Source organism: Nannospalax galili, unplaced genomic scaffold, assembly GCF_000622305.1.
Source record: "Nannospalax galili isolate Female #2095 unplaced genomic scaffold, S.galili_v1.0 scaffold903, whole genome shotgun sequence".
Taxonomy (NCBI): domain Eukaryota; kingdom Metazoa; phylum Chordata; class Mammalia; order Rodentia; family Spalacidae; genus Nannospalax; species Nannospalax galili.
Genome location: NW_008349989.1, coordinates 231,083 through 236,153, shown reverse-complemented (window position 1 = coordinate 236,153; position 5,071 = coordinate 231,083).

The window sequence follows — 5,071 nt, the reverse complement described above, 5'->3', positions numbered from 1 at the left end:
CTGCCTTGATTACCTCAGTTTGATTAACCCTCCTCAGTGGGAAGGTTAAGAACAGAATGTGGTAGTTAAATATATGAAAGTGTCAGAATGAGACCCATTAATTAGTATACTCACTTAATTTTTTTTTAATTATCTCTTTCAAGGCCTTATCTTCAAATGTAGTCCAGTTCTGAGGCACTGAGTGTTAAGAATTCAAAATACAGGGGCTGGAGAGATGGCTTAGTGGTTAAGAGCACTGGCTGGACTTGCAGATCAAATCCTGGCACCACCTGGTGGCTAACAGCCATCCATACCTTCAGTTCCAGGGGATCTGACACCCTCTTCTGTCCTCCACGGGCACTGCAGGACACACAGGCAATGCACTCATACATATAAAATAAAAATAAATAAATAAAAAATTTTAACTTGAAATACAAATTTTAAGAGAATAGAATTCATCCCATCATAGAACCCTTAGAATTATTCTCACATTATTTAAGAAACCCTCACATCCGACCTTGGGATTGGATGCTTTCTACCTTTTATCTAGGTCCTGTCCAGGTGTCCAGGACTCATCTGTCCTTCCTTCCTTCCTTCCTTCCTTCCTTCCTTCCTTCCTTCCTTCCTTCCTTCCTTCCTTCCTTCCTGTCTTCCTTTTCTTCATTCTCTTTCATCCTCTCTATTCCTCACCTCCCCCCACTCCTTCTCAATATTTTTCTTTCTCTTTTGCAACAACATTTTGCTATAACCCAGGCTTGTCTTGGACTTAAGACTCTCGCCTTCTGTAGGTGTGCCACCATGGCCAGCTCAGGGTTGTTTCTTAGGCTGACTCTTCATTGACTAGATTATTCGACCACCCTGGACTTCTAAATGCTCTGAGAAGTACTGTATTTTTATGGAGACGCTACCTACGTATTCCCCGTGCTTTTATATGGTTGAGAGTTTCCCATGCTGCTGAGCACCTGCCTCACACCCATTCCTCTTGGCAGATCAGAAGCACATCCTGAGTTACATTCCTGCTCATCTCTGCGTTGCGTTGTCTCTGACACAGAAATGTGGTATGAATTCCTTTATGTTGGCGGCTCTCTCCAATACCTACAGAAGTCTAAACAATAAACAACACTCAAGCTTTTCAGAATAAAATCTTTTCTCCCCTATCATGAGCAGTTTTTGTTGCATAGTAAGTTTTTTTCCCTTTTCCCCTCTTTTTAATGGACAGATATAAAGACATGCTTCAATGAATTTAATGTACCTACAATGAATTTAAATGTACTTACATTCAACTAAATTTATAGAACACATCTCCATATATACAAGGGAGGTGAGGGGACGTTTTACTCCTTTCTTAAGTTGTTACATCATTCATAGGTCTTCATTGCTACATTTGTGAACTATTCATTTTCAGAAAGTACAGTACTCTCTCATCACTACACAAAACCTCAGACAGACTTCAAACCAAATAAATCATATGTAACAAATTAACTTAGGTATTTGATTCACTAACACTCTGGAACAACAAAATTAAATGTTTAGCCAGCTAACTATTGGCAGGTAGCTCACATACCTTGCTTGAGGAATGATGCTAACCCCAAAGTTGTCACAAGGACCGATTTCAAAAGAACATTCCTATGTTTGATGCTATGAATCAAGAATAAGAGAGGAGAAAGAAATAGACTGTGCATACAGCAGAGAGGTAGAGCATGAAAGTCCATGCAGTGGCGGGAAAGTGGAAGGGCCTTGTGGGCATCCATGGGTTCTCTTCCTCAGAGAACTTTGGATAGTTGGGTGGTGATATTCTATGGCAGAAAAGAACCCAAGGAGTTTAGAAACCTACTTGAACCTCAGTTATTAAAAATGCCCCCTTCATCAGATGGTGTGGTGATAACTTAATGAGGCCTGGTTTATCACAGAAACCAGAGATTTTATTGAGACTACAGCAGTTCACAGTGGCTCTGTGTTAGTTTTTCCAGGGGCTGTCAGCTAGTGCAGTGGTTCTCAGCCTAGGGTTCCTTAGGTGGATTTCTAACTAATGTTTTTGATAATAAAAGTGCCAAATTGGTGGGTGGGCTATCTTTTGTTCAATTAAAATAAGAGTCCACTCAATTTTACCACATTCTCACTGTACTGTAGCATACTTCTGAGTGTGAGAGAAAGGAATGGAGGTGTAGTTAGCATGCAAAAAATTAACCCAAAACCTGAGCACGCCCAAAGGCATGTGCCCAGTAGGTGAAGGACATGCATCCTATTTGCAGATGGCAACATGCTTGGGAAGGCTATTTGCCAGAGCTGTTGAGAGGATTAAACCAGGCTTGGTCTACAGACTGGAGGACCACAATGTGCTCAAGGGAAGTCCCACCCCAGGACAGCTGCAGGGAGTTGCAGCTTTCACTAGGAATGGCGAGGTCTGAAGCATCAGGAGCATTCAACATTGAAACATATCATTGAAACAGATACGTGAAACTGAAGGGAATCTGAGCTCCAAGATAACCAGATGCCTGACAGATTACACCCAAGGCTCATCCTTCCTATTTTCTTTAAAGACAGTGAAGTGTTAGAGACTTTGGTGAGTAACTGAACAGAAAAGTGTGTCCTAACCCTGAAGTGAATGGGAAGATTACAAGTGGGCAAGCTTTGAGCATCCAGGAACACATCATGTAAGTAAACAGCATCCTGGATGGCAAAACAAACACATAAACAAAAGCACCAGATTTGTATTCATTCACTACACAACTTTGTCCCTGAGCAAACACCCAGCCTACCTGCCAGTCAACATTTTCTGTCCTATGTGTGATTTATTCCAGTTAAAGCAAATATACCTATGAGAATTGAAAGTATTTACTACTGGGAGAGCAATTGTAAGTTTTTATACTTACACTGTAGGTATGATTAAAAGAAATATCGTGTATTTATAAAAGAAAAGTATGTTAGAGAAGAAAAAAGAGACAGTGAAAATATGTATTAGTACATATCATGTGGACTAGTTCGAAGGAAATTAGAGTTGCCTAAAGCCTAAAGCATTGGGAAGGGTGAATCGGGGAAGCCAGGAGGAGGGTTTTTGCTGGGAAATTTGATAGAAACCATAAATAAAGAAGTAAATGGGAGGATGCTCTAAGGAGGGGGCCAGACACATACATCTAGTGTTCAGGTCGGGGGACAGGGGAGGAAGCTGTGGCAGGTGACTTCATGTTAGGAGAGCTGAGGGATTTAGGTCAGATGGAATGGGCAACTATAACTACAAGCTTCAAATCACAGTCTGGCCTATTTTCACATTTCTAGAGAAATTTTACCCATGGTGAGTGTACAAGGATGAAGGAAATATATATGAATTTATTGGCAACTAGCTCTTGAACTCATGTAGATCAAGAAATCCCTTAGTCAGCCTTCTGCAGGCTAGAGAACCAAAAAAGCCAGTATGTAGAGTGTGTAGGCCTGAGACCTGGGGTAAGTCACCACTTGAAGTCTCAGAGTCTGAAGGCCTAAAAACTGGAACTATGATGTCCAGGGACAGCAGAAGATAAGTGTGCCAGCTCCAGAAGAGAGAGCAGTGTGTTCTTCCTCTGCCATTTGCCCTATTTCTACCCTCAATGATTTAAAAATGTCCACCTACATTGTTGAAGGAAGACCTTCTCTACCTAACCTACTGGTTCCAACATTAATTTCTTCCAGAAACACCCTTCTAGAGTCACCCAGAAATGATGTTTTATCAGTTATCTGGGTGTCTTCCCCCACCCAGTCATGTTGACCTTACCCAAGTCAATTAATGCATTAGAAGATATTTTTTAAAGTTTTCATATGAGTGTATATTGTATGTTGGAAATACTCCCCCCATAATCCCCTCCCCTCCCTTGTCTCCTCCCACCCTTCCTATGAATCCTCTTTGTCCCCTTGACTGGTTTTACTTATATCTTCATGTCATGTATACATATAGGATTCAAATAACATTTTCCAGCACAATTTCCAGTTATATTAAATGTTCATGGGTGCTTAAAGCATGCTTGAAGAGTTCTGTAATCAAATGTTTGAGAAATGATTAGATAAAATTAAACTATTTTAGAATGTCCATAGCCTTTTAAAGGACTGAGGTCCATCTTGCACTTTAGAGAGGGTAGCTCTGGTCTGAAGTGCCTCTTCTGGCTTTTATTTTTGTATACTAAGTCAGATCATGAGACTAGTGTTACCCAAAGCAAGCACAGGCAACTCTGATTTGGAAGCACTCTAATTAGACTCTTGGTTTTCTTTCTTGAGGAAATAAAAGCTTATAGAGTACATTTTTATCTAATCAGAGGAGTTTTTTCCACTGAAAGATGTTTCAATACATGATCCAAAAAATGAGTTGATAACAGAGGAATGTAGAAATATTAGGCAGACAGCTACTTTAGAGTAGGGCATGACATGCCTTAAAAAATATTTCAAAAGTTTGAAGTAGGAGTTAAAATGTGTGTTGTGTGGAAGATACTGCTTTAAAGTCTGAATATTTATTATTCAGATGTTCAAGTGTATGACCAGTGCCTTCTCAGTTTAGGGGAGATATGGGACAGAATCCAATTCACATTTGAAACTTCTTCTTTTTAAATGTTCATCAGAGGAAAAGAAAATATGTTGGTCAGCTTGCATGGAAATGCCTCAGGATAAGACCTGGGTTAGTGGTACTGCCTTTAATTATCCAGGTGAAGTTGTCAAGAAGTAAGTAAGATGAAATCAGGTGAAGAGTTTCAGGGAAGAGAACTGGAGACAGCTATGGGATTAATTTTGAGAGAAGCCTTTGTCAAAAGTTCTCATAAAGTATACATGGAGATGAAGGGCATAAGGAGCTATAGAACTCTCTCTGTCAAAAAAGAAACTTGAATTTCTGTAGTTTTTCTTAGTTAGTTGTTATTGAAAAATTCATTTACCACTAATGGTGTCAAGGAGCCCTGTCAGCCCTCATTACAGTAACAAAAGAGAAAATAAGGAAACAGTTTAGGGAGCCAAGCCTGAAAGAAGCATGCTGTCATTTCTATTTTCCAACTGTCTATGAAAACTGGTTCTGTTATCTAAACCTTGCAGAGCCAAAGGGCCGATACCCACCTTGTTCTGGTGAGTTAGTGAAGCC